This window comes from Oncorhynchus keta, chromosome 18 (genome assembly GCF_023373465.1).
Source record: "Oncorhynchus keta strain PuntledgeMale-10-30-2019 chromosome 18, Oket_V2, whole genome shotgun sequence".
Classification (NCBI taxonomy): Eukaryota; Metazoa; Chordata; class Actinopteri; order Salmoniformes; family Salmonidae; genus Oncorhynchus; species Oncorhynchus keta.
In genome coordinates, this window is record NC_068438.1 from 42,183,335 (window position 1) to 42,195,867 (window position 12,533).

Sequence of the window (12,533 nt, forward strand, 5' to 3'; positions counted from 1 at the left end):
TAGATTGCAGACATTTTTACAACTCATAAAAAGCGTATTTTTCACAAATTGGTTTACATCCCTGTTAGCATTTCACCTTTGCTTGTTGTCCTCCAGGGTTTTCGCCTGCAGTTCGGCATTGTTACCGACTTCAGCGGGCAAATGCTCACCTTTGATGGCCACTGGCATGAAACCGGGATTCATCTTCACGTTTCAACTTTACCGGGCAGATGGCAGACGTTGTTTATGGCGTTATGTGGGCGAGTGGTTTGCTGATGTCAACGTTGTGAACAGAGTGTCCACGGTGGGTTATGCTATGGGCAGGCATAAGTTACGACAACCAACACAATTGCATTTTGCCGATAGCAATTTAAATGCACAGAGATAACATGAGAAGATCCTGAGGTCCATTGTGTTGCCATTCATTCCCAGCCATCACCTCATCTTTCAGCATGATACTGCACAGTCCCATATTGCATAGATCTGAACACAATTCCTGGAATCTGAAAAAGCACACAGCTCTTCCTAGTTCTTGAGCATGTTTGGGGTGCACTGGATCAATGTGGCTGACAGTGTGTTCCAGTTCCCGCAAATATCCAGCAACTTCGCACACAGCCATTGAAGAGGAGTGGGGGAGTGGGACAACATTCCACAGGCCACAATCAACAGTCTGATGAACACTATGCTAAGGAGATGTGTCCCGTCGCATGAGGGAAATAGTGGTCACACCAGATACTGGCATTTTTTTCTGATCCACACCCCTACTTTTTTGTTAAATATATCTGTGACTAGTCATGTGAAATATAAATATATCTGTATTCAGTCATGTGAAATCCATAGACTAGGGACTAATGAGTTGATTTAAATTGACTGATTTCCTGAAATTAACTGTAACTCAGTAAAATTGTTGCATGTTGCGTTTATATTTCAGTGTAGATAGATAGATAAAAAGATAGTGGAGAGGTTTACCTTAGAGTCATAATACTTTCCAATACAGTATGTGTCACATATGATGCCTTCCGTCATCTATTGTGTCTCTCCTTCCTCCTCTTTCTTCTTCTCCTACTCCACATAATCCTCATTCCCTCCCCCTCCTTCCATCTCCTCCATTCCCTCCTCCCCCTCCTTTCCTCCCCCAATCCCCTTCTATCTCTCCCCTTCCTCACCTGTTTCTTCCCTCCCCCTTTGCCTCCTCCTCACCCCTTCTCCCCTCCTCCTTCCCTCCCTCCTTCTCTCCTCCTCCTTCCACTCCCCTCTTCACTCCCCCTTAATCCCTGCACCTCCTCCCTCCCCTCCCCCTTGCCTCCTCCTCCCCTTCTTCCCTCACCCTCCTTGCCTCCTCCTCCCCCTGCCTCCTCCTCCCCCTTCTCCCCTCCTTCCCTCCCCTCCTGCCCCTGTCCTTTCCTACCCCCCCATCCTCCCCCCGCCCCTCCTCCCCTGTTCCTTCCCTCCTGAAACACTCTTTATAAGACAGTAAACTCAAGATGAAAAACTCTTTAAGATAGTAAACTCAAGATGAAACACTCTCAGAAAGATGAGAACACTAGTGGTAATTAGCATGCGAAAGCACACACGTGAATTCATAAGACTGGCACCTGCTTTCTATTCAAAATCGCCCCTCCAAACGACAGACAGCCCTGCGGGCAAAATAAGACAAGTAATGCAAACAAACATATAACAAAGAATAATATACTAGTCCGTCACCAAGGAAACCAGCTCAGATGCTTGGGCGGACTAGACAAAGTAACTGTACCCAACCTGCCTAAAGCAAGGGACAACAACTAAAGTTACAGTAGGAGCAGGGAAAGGCTTCTCCAAAATTATCTGAAAAGCACCACTGGTTCATTTACACAATAATATCAAACTTTAATACTTTATTAAAATACACAACATCATCAAACAGACTTGTTTCCAAATACAAAGTACAAAGTGCATACATTTACAGTCTGTAAGCCCTACTGTTTCCCGGCATCATATGGCATCCTGTCTGACATATGGCATCCTGTCTGACATATGGCATCCTGTCTGACATATGGCACCGAGTCTGACAGAGTTCGATCAACACAGTCAAAGGCATGAACAGCAGTGGAGGAAAAAGTACTCAATTGTCATACTTGAGAAAAAGGAAAAGTACCTTAATAGAAAATGACTCTATTCTTAAAAGTGAAAGTCAAATACTACCGATGAACAGGGCTGTGCACCTCCCTGTCTTGACGGGCAGAACCATAACTCTCACCTGAAAGGTTCCGCTCAAGTATTTATTGCATTTGCTCACCTCCTCTTATGTCATACCAGCCACTGGCTACACAATCATGAAGTGTTTCCTGTGTGGCTCAGTTGGTTGAGCATGGTGCTTGTAACACCAGGGATGTGGGTTTGATTACCATGCGGGACTAGTATGGGAAAATGTATGTGTTCAATATTGTATGTAACTTGCTCTGGATAAGTGTTTGTGTAAAATGTGATTTGAGGGACAATAGATTGCTGATTACCAGGCCATTAACAAGTTTGGTCGGCTACCCAGTAGCGCCATTCATTTGCCCAGTTTTGGAATGGGTTCCTGTAACTATTGGTCACAGGTAACTCGTGACTGCTGGTGTGGCACTAATACAGTCACGGTGACAGCCCTTGACTTATCCCAAACCAGTATGTCACTAGTGTTTATGTTAATGTAAGCTCTAGTGTTATTTTGCAGGAAGTGTGTTTCATCAGGAGTGTGACCAGTAGTGGAAAAACTACCCAATTGGCATATTTGAGTAAAAGTACAGATACCTTAAGTAAGTCTAAAAGTATTTGGTTTAAAAAATACTTTAGTATCAAAAGTAAATGTAATTGCTGAAATATACTGAATTATCAAAAGTAAAAGTAAATGTATTGAATAATTTAAAAGCAAACAAAATGGCACGATTGTTTTTTTTGTTCGTTTTTCTGCATTGTTTGAAACATATTTTTTGTACTATTTTTGTACATACAGTTGAAGTCAGACGTTTACATATACTTAGGTTGGAGTCCTTAAAACTCGTTTTTCAAACACTCCACAAACGTCTTATTAGCAAACTATAGTCTTGGAAAGTTGGTTTGGACATCTACTTTGTGCATGACACAAGTCATTTTTCCAACAATTGTTTACAGACAATTGTATCACAATTCCAGTGGGTCAGAAGTTTACATACACTAAGTTGACTGCCTTTAATAGAGCAGACATTATCTACAGACGGATAAGAGTCAGGTAGAGAGAGAATATCAGTCCATCACTCCTAAACCCAGAGTCGATAATTAAATAATTATTCTCCCAAGTGTGTGTGTGTGTGTGCGTCTGAGAGAGCAAGCAAGTGAGAGAGACACAGGGAGACAGTTTGGAAGGGAGGGAGAGAGCGGTGAGAGAGACACAGGGAGACTGTTTTGAAGGGAGAGACAGATTGAGAGAGAGATACAGGGAGATAGTTTTGAAGGGAGACAGAGAGGGGTGAGAGTGAAACAGGGAGGCAGTTTGGAAGGGAGGGAGAGAGAGTTTTGAAGGGAGGGAGAGAGGGGTGAAAACAGAGAGTGTGGAAGGGAGAGGGGTGAGAGAGAAACGGGTACATGTAAACCGTTTTGAAGGGATGGAGAGAGGGGTGAGAGATTTGTGGAGTCGGCAGTGTTTTGTCTGAAGTTAGAATTCACCTGATGTTAAAGACTCCACCAGCTCACCCTCCTACAGCCCAGCCCTTACCCTCACCCTCCTACAGCCCAGCCCTTACCCTCACCCTCCTACAGCCCAGCCCTTACCCTCACCCTCCTACAGCCCAGCCCTTACCCTCACCCTCCTACAGCCCAGCCCTTACCCTCACCCTCCTACAGCCCAGCCCTTACCCTCCTACAGCCCAGCCCTCACCCTCCTACAGCCCAGCCCTTACCCTCACCCTCCTACAGCCCAGCCCTTACCCTCACCCTCCTACAGCCCAGCTCTTACCCATTTACATTTACATTTAAGTCATTTAGCAGACGCTCTTATCCAGAGCGACTTACAAATTGGTGCATACACCTTATGACATCCACTCCGTGAAGTGAAAAAGGTATGGACTGTAGGTGCGAGTAAGGATGACAACAGACAGAATGTGGCACCGTTTACAAGGACTTTATTCCTTTACACGGTAATATGGGGAAAAGGGGCTGGACGGAACCAAAGCAAAGAAAGTAAATCTCAAAGCCCCCCTCTCCTATCTTACCTGCCTACCCACTACTTACCTAATTTAGCACCACCTGGTGCACTAACCAAAATACAGGGGTGGTCCGCCCAGGTCTTACCTAGTGTGCCTAGACAGCGAATATGCTACGGGTATATGTATGCCCGCGGGCCTCTTGCCTAAGCACTCCCTAGGTGCCTTCCCCTTCCCCCCTGGGAACAAATGAAACAGAATATTAAACAATTTTCACAAACAAACTAAGAAACAAAGGACGTCATATAAGCTCTATCTGAGCAACAAACTCACAAAACATACCAACTCTCAGCAATGAACTCCTAGCAAAATCTCTAGCAAAATCTCTCTAGCAAAATCTCTCTAGCAAAATCTCTCTAGCAAAATCTCTCTAGCAAAATCTCTCTAGCAAAATCTCTCTAGCAAAATATCTGCAATGACCTCCCAGCAAAACTCTAGCAAATCTACTTCCAGCAAAAAATTCTCTCCTCCTGCACAGAACACTGGCTTTTATATAGCTTCTGGTATAGGTAATTGGAGACAGCTGTGTCTTGACGAGGGGGCGGGGTCAGCTCTCCAATTAGCCCTGGAGTCGACCAATCAGCTGCTTGATGGATTTCAGGAAGCCATTTCCTGAAATAAACACATGCAAACATACAAACTACAACACATAAACTGGGGAACGTAACAGGGACTGGGGGCAGTATTGAGTAGCTTGGATAGAAAACACTCTGAAGTTTCTAAAACTGTTTGAATTATGTCTGTGAGTATAACAGAACTCATATGGCAGGCAAAAACCTGAGAAAAAATCCAATCAGGAAGTGGGAAATCTGAGGTTTGTAGTTTATCAAGTGATTTCCTATCCACTATACAGTATCGATCTCAACAGTCTTTAGAACGTTGTGTCAGGCTTCTACTGTGAAGGGGGGGCGAATAAGAGGTGTTTGAATCAGGGGTCTGGCAGAATGCCATGAGCTAAGCCACGCGGACGGCCGTTCCCTTTCATTTCTAAAGACAAAGGAATTGTCTGGTGGAACATTATTGAACATTTATGATAGAAACATCCTAAAGATTGATTCTATACATCGTTTGACATGTTTCCACGAACGTTAATGGAACTGTTTTGATTTTTCGTCTGGACTAAGTGCCTGCGCATTGTGCATTTGGATTACTGGACTGAATGCACAAACAAAAAGGAGGTAATTGGACATAAATGATGCACTTTATCGAACAAAACAAACATTTATTGTGGAACTGGGATTCCTGGGAGTGCCTACCGATGAAGATCATCAAAGGTAAATGAATATTTATAAAGCTACTTCTGAGTTTTTTGACACCTCTCCTTGGTTGGAAAATGGATGAATGGTTTTCTGTGGCTCGGCGCTGACCTAACATAATCGCATGGTGTGCTTTTAGCGTAACACTTTTTTGAAATCTGACATAGCGGTTGCATTAAGGAGAAGTTTATCTTTAATTGTGTGTTCACACTTGTATCTTTCATTAATGTTTATGATGAGTATTTCTGTAATTTGATGTGGCTCTCTGCACTTTTGTTTGTTTGAGACAATGCATACATAACGCACCAATTTCAAATTAGGTTTTTGTACATAAAGATTAACTTTATCGAACAAAAAACACATATATTGTCTAACATGGAGTCCTGAGAGTGCCATCCGGTGAAGCTCATCAAAGGTTAGTGATTCATTTTAACGCTATTTCTGTCTTTTGTGACACCTCTCCTTCTTTGGAAAGTTGCTGTATGGTTATCTGTGGATAACCATACCATAACCTTTTTTATTTAATTTTTTTACTTTACATTTATTTAACCAGGCAAGTCAGTTAAGAACAAATTCTTATTTTCAATGACGGCCTAGGAACAGTGGGTTAACTGCCTGTTCAGGGGCAGAACGACAGATTTGTACCTTGTCAGCTCGGGGGTTTGAACTTGCAACCTTCCGGTTACTAGTCCAACACTCTAACCACTAGGCTACGCTGCCGCCCCTAACATAATCGCAAGGTGTGCTTGCGCTGTAAAGCCTTTTTGAAATCAGACACGGTGGCTGGATTAACAAGATGTTTATCTTTAAAATGGTGTATAATACTTGTATGTTTGAGGAATTTTAATTATGAGATTTCTGTTGTTCTGAATTTGGCTGTTGGCGAGGTGGGACGGTACAATCCCACATATCCCAGGGAAGTTAATTAGATTGCATGTTTTGATGAGGGAGGCAGGCAGGAAGGCATATATGTGGTAGTAAGTACACACATGCGTCTTCAAGTATTCACATGAATGAACATAGATTGACATGATGCAGAACATTGCTATTTATTGATGGGAAAGAGAGAAATAAGAGAAAGGAGAAACAATCCATGTCACTGTTATTGATTCCCTCTGCTACTGAACTCACCAGGCGGAAGAAAACGTGAGCCAAGAACAGACAACTGGAGATGACGTGAGCCGAGAACAGGCAACAGGAGATGACATGAGGCGAGAACAGACAACGGGAGATGACGTGATGCGAGAACAGGCAACAGGAGATGACGTGAGCCAAGAACAGACAACGGGAGATGACGTGAGGCGAGAACAGACAACGGGAGATGACGTGAGGCGAGAACAGACAACGGGAGATGACGTGAGGCGAGAACAGACTTCGAGAGACGACGTGAGTATAGAACAGACAACAGGAGATGTTGTGAGGTGAGAACAGACCACATGAGACAATAACAAATTTGGCTAAATGAGGAACTGCTGTCTGTCACATCTTCATAGGTGATGATATTCATAGGTGACAATTGCTGGATGTAAACCTATGAAAAATGAAAAAAATGTGTTGAGACACAGCAGTAACCAACTCGAGAGACGATCATGATCCTGTACAGTATCGCCGTGTTTTTGCTAGAAGTAGATTACTGGATGTATATTTGAACCAAGGAAAAGTGAGGCTGTACAGTCTAGAGGCATGGGTGTACAGTCTACAGGCCTGAGTGTACAGTCTAGAGGCCTGGATGTACAGTCTAGAGGCAAGGGGTGTACAGTCTACAGGCCTGAGTGTACAGTCTAGAGGCCTGGATGTACAGTTTACAGCCCTGGGTGTACAGTCTACAGGCCTGAGTGTACAGTCTAGAGACCTGGATGTACAGTCTAGAGGCATGGGTGTACAGTCTACAGGCCCAGTGTACAGTCTAGAGACCTGGATTTACAGTTTACAGCCCTGGGTGTACAGTCTACAGGCCTGAGTGTACAGTCTAGAGACCTGGATGTACAGTCTAGAGACCTGGATGTACAGTCTAGAGGCATGGGTGTACAGTCTACAGGCCTGAGTGTATAGTCAAGAGACCTGGATGTACAGTCTAGAGGCATGGGTGTACAGTCTACAGGCCTGAGTGTATAGTCAAGAGACCTGGATGTACAGTCTACAGGCATGGGTGTACAGTCTACAGGCCTGAGTGTACAGTCAAGAGACCTGGGTGTACAGTCTACAGGCCTGAGTGTACAGTCTAGAGGCCTGGATGTACAGTCAAGAGACCTGGGTGTACAGTCTACAGGCCTGAGTGTACAGTCTAGAGGCTTGGATGTACAGTTTACAGCCCTGGGTGTACAGTCTAGAAGCCTGGACGTACAGGCCTGGGTGTACAATACACTGAGTGCTGGATTTCTTCAGCTAAAATACAACTTGTTTCTCTCCTGTGTAGCGCTCAAGGCCAGAAGAAATCTTAAAATAGCCCTAGCCTTGTGAGGCCTGCAGACAAATGGGCTGTGACTTAGCGTAGCCTTGTTGCTCAAGCAGTGTGTGTGTGTGTGTGTGTGTGCCCCTGGGACTAAGTACAGCTTGGCGTTAACAGCTCCCTCTTAGGAGCATGTTCTTTATAGACACACATACACACACACATAGGCACACCTAAACAAACACATGCATACTCACATGTCCCCACTCTCCTTCAATCTCATATAGGTAATGGCACTGGAAGGAGGGGAAGGAGAGAGGGGGGGACAAGGGGAGAGGAGTGGGAGGAAAGGCAGAGGAGGGCGAGGACAAAGGGAGAGGAGGGGGAGAGGAGGAGGAGAGGAAGGGAAGAGGGGAGAGGAGAGGAAGGGGAGAGGAGGGGGGGACAAAGGGAGAGGTGGAGGAGGAAGGGAGAAGAGGGCGGAGACATGGGGAGAGGGGGGAGGAAGGGGAGAGGAGCGGGAGGTGAAGGGGAGAGGAGGGGGAGGACAAGGTGGAGGAGGGGGAAGACAAGGGGGGAGAGGGGCAGGAAGGGGAGAGGGGGGTGGAGATGATGGGGAGGACAATGGGAGAAGGGCAGTTGGGAGGAAGGGGGAAGGACAAGGGGAGAGGAGTGGGAGGACGAGCGAGGAGGATGTTGAAGGACACCAGCAATAATAAAGTAGAGGTTGTATTTGGTCTTGTCCACATGTAGCAACTTTGTAGCTTTGTGTGTGTTTGATTTTAGTTTGCATATTAGCACGTTTTTGTATGTACAGTCATGGCTAAAGGTTTTGCGAATGACACAAATATTAATTTTCACAAAGTCTGCTGCCTCAGTTTGTATGATGGCAATTTGCAAATACTCCACCATGTTATGAAGAGTGATCAGATGAATTGCAATTAATTGCAAGTCCCTCTTTGCCATGCAAATTAACTGAATCCCCAAAAAACATTTCCACAGCATTTCAGCCCTGCCACAAAAGGACCAGCTGACATCATGTCAGTGATTCTCTCGTTAACCTGTTAAGTCGACCCTCTACTTTTTAGAACATTCTGTTAAAAATCGCGCAACATTTCAGCGCCCTGCTACTCAGGCCAGGAATATAGTATATGCATATGATTAGTATGTGTGGATAGAAAACACTCAGACGTTTATAAAACTGGCTAAATCACGGCTGTGACTATAACAGAACGTGCGTTTCATCGAAAAGTGCAGGAATATCTGATCACTGAAAATGGAAAAAAATATCCATCCGCGACTTCAAGGAATTGTTCAAAGTGAATCGAATTAAATGAGGCCGAGGTTGCAGTGCCTACAGCTTCCACACGTTGTCTAGAGTCTTGTCATTTGATTCGCAATTGATTCTTGGTCTAACCGAATCAAGGGAATCGATTCCCTCCGGTCTCCGACCGGATGTTTTGGTCGAGCTCTCTCCAAGACATTTTTTCGAAACAGACACCTATAGAATTGACATCGCCTCCTGATGAATTTTATAGCTTATTAGCGTGTACTAATACCTAAAGTTGCATTACAAAAGTATTTCGAAGTGTTTTGTGAAAGTTAATCGTCTACTTTTTGAATTTAAAAAAATAACGTTACGTTATGAAACGCTATTTTTCCGTTTATCACACAGTCTTCATAGATCGATATCTAGGCTATATATGGACCGATTTAATCGAAAAAAAGACCCAATAGTGATTATGGGACATCTAGGAGTGCCAACAAAGAAGATGGTCAAAGGTAATGAATGTTTTATATTTTATTTGTGCGGTTTGTGTAGCGACGACTATGCTAATTATTTTGCTTACGTCCCCTGCGGGTCTTTTGGGGTGTTACATGCTATCAGATAATAGCTTCTCGTGCTTTCGTCGAAAAGCATTTTAAAAATCTGACTTGTTGCCTGGATTCACAACGAGTGTAGCTTTAATTCAATACCCTGCATGTGTATTTTAATGAACGTTTGAGTTTTAACTAATACTATTAGCATTTAACGTAGCACATTTGCATTTCCAGAGCTCTAGATGGGACGCCTGCATGCCAGGTAGGACCAAGAGGTTAACACAGGTGTGAGTGTTGACGAGGACAAGGCTGGAGATCACTCTATCATGCTGATTGAGGTCGAATCACAGACTGGAAGCTTCAAAAGGAGGGTGGTGCTTGGAATCATTGTTCTTCCTCTGTCAACCATGGTCACCTGCAAGGAAACACGTGCCGTCATCATTGCTTTGCACAAAAAGGGCTTCACAGGCAAGGATATTGCGGCCAGTAAGATTGCACCTAAATCAACCATTTATCGGATCATCAAGAACTTCACAGAGAGCGGTTCAATTGTTGTGAAGAAGGCTTCAGATCATTCTGTATGTATGTTAGTGTGTTTCTTTATGTATGTTAACGTGTTTTTGTATTTGTGTATGTTAGTGTGTTTTTGTATGCATGCTAGTGTGTTTTGTATGTATGTTAGCATGTTTTTGTATGTATGTTAGTGTGTTTCTTTATGTATGTTAGTGTGTTTTTGTATGTATGTTAGTGTGTTTTTGTATGCATGCTAGTGTGTTTTGTATGTATGTTAGCATGTTTTTGTATGTATGTTAGTGTGTTTTTTTGTTTCTATTCTAGCTTGTTTTGTATTTATGTTAATGTGTTTTGTTTGTATGTTAGCATAATTTTGCAGGCTTGTTAGCGTGTTTTTGTATGCATGTTAGTGTGTTTTTGTATGTGTGTTAGCTTGTTTTGTATGTATGTTAGTGTGTTTCTGTATGTATGTTAGTGTGTTTCTGTATGTATGTTAGTGTGTTTTTGTATGTATGTTAGTGTGTTTTTGTATGTGTGTTAGCTTGTTTTGTATGTGTGTCAGTGAGTATGTTTGCACGTATAGGACTATATCACAATCTCCAGAGAAAACGCTATCCCTCGCCGTAACTGCAGCAACAGAGAAATGGCATGGCTGGTCTTTTTAATGATAGCATGTTGGGCCGTCTGTGATGCCATCTGTAGATTACGGAGTGTGTTGCTGTTTTAATTACGGTATACACTCAGTGCACAAAACATTAAGAACACCTGCTCTTTCCATGATATAGTTTGATCAGGTGAATTCATGTGAAAGCTATGATCCCTTAATGACATCACTTATTAAATCCACTTCAATCAGTGTAGATGAAGGGGAGGAGAAAGAACTTTCAGTCTTAAGAAAATTGAGACATGGATTGTGTGTGTGCTATTCAGAGGGTGAATGGGCAAGACAAAATAGTTAAGATCCTTTGAACAAGATATGGTAGTAGTTGAACAGGATATGGTAGTAGTTGAACAGGATATGGTAGTAGTTGAACAGGATATGGTAGTAGTTGAACAGGATATGGTAGTAGTTGAACAAGATATGGTAGTAGTTGAACAGGATATGGTAGTAGTTGAACAGGATATGGTAGTAGTTGAACAGGATATGGTAGTAGTTGCCGGACACACCGTTTTTTTCAAGAACTGCAACGCTGCCGGGTTTTTCACAATCAACAGTTTCCTGTGTGTATCAAGAATGGTCCACCACCCGAAGGACATCCAGCCAACTTGACACAACTGTGGGAAGCATTGGAGTCAACATGGACCAGCACCCCTCTACGCGTTAGACACCTTGTAGAGACCACGCCCCGACAAATTGAGGCTGTTCTGGGGGCAAAAAAGATGGTGCAACTCAATATTAGGAATGTTTTGTATACTCAGTGTATATTGCCCCATGTTAGCAGCCAGTCAAACTGTGCCAATGTGACACAGACTCTAAACTCTATGGTTTAGGTTCGGTAATAGCTCCCGAGCTTTTAATAAGGTAAGGGTTAAAACAAGAAAATACTCCAAAACTAAACAACATCCTCAACACCATCTTCAACACCCTAGCTTGGTATGAGTCTACTGGACACTGGCGTTGCCCCCTAGTGGACCGTAGGACATTGCCATGGAAATAAAAGGCCACCCCATGCCACAATTTCACCATGTCACATACACCTATGTAATTCGCTCAAGTTTGGCCTGCTATATCAACAGCGTGTGTGGGTGGATCTTCATCTGTCTCATTGCTTCTTTGTGTCAACGTGTTTCTCTGTGTTCTGTGTGTGTGTGTGTGTGTGTGTGTGTGTGTGTGTGTGTGTGTGTGTGTGTGTGTGTGTGTGTGTGTGTGTGTGTGTGTGTGTGTGTGTGTGTGTGTGTGTGTGTGTGTGTGTTCACACACGTTCTGGCCTGGCTCTAAAGCGATTAAGAAGGCTGGTGTCTGACCCTGGTGCCCCAGGGTGGGTTTATCCATGACAGGGGCAGAGAACAGCTCTAAATCCCTCTCTGGGTGCTCAGGCAGCGGGCTGGCCTTCCACCCTCAGCTTCCTCTCCTGGAGGATCCGGCTGGAAGTTTCACCACGGGGTAATTGGCCTGTCTGTCCGCTTGTCGCTCAGTGCCTGACAAAGCACAGCACAGCCTGGACCGTTGGGGGATGAGGTGTGGGGGGAGGGTTGTGTGTGGCTGTCGCAAAGAGCCTGACACAGTACAGCCTGGACTGTTTTTGGTGAGGTAGGGGGAGGTGTGTGTGTGTGTGTGTGTGTGTGTGTGTGTGTGTGTGTGTGTGTGTGTGTGTGTGTGTGTGTGTGTGTGTGTGTGTGTGTGTGTGTGTGTGTGTGTGTGTGTGTGTGTGTGTG

At 44.1% G+C, this 12,533-nt stretch overlaps 1 long non-coding RNA gene across 2 annotated transcripts in view; it reads right to left on the reverse strand.

Annotated features, from left to right (window-relative positions):
- Nucleotides 1-4,111: 4,111 nt before the first annotated feature.
- Nucleotides 4,112-12,533, reverse strand: part of LOC127908817 (uncharacterized) — a 29,964-nt gene continuing 21,542 nt past the window's right edge. Inside the window, exons 2-3 of one of the 2 annotated variants that reach the window (XR_008068569.1) lie at nucleotides 11,325-11,522; nucleotides 4,112-10,059 (exon numbers count right to left, since the gene is read on the reverse strand). This is a non-coding gene — a long non-coding RNA (uncharacterized LOC127908817). The remainder of the gene's footprint in view (nucleotides 10,060-11,324; nucleotides 11,523-12,533) is intronic. The other variant, XR_008068568.1, reaches the window with a different exon arrangement.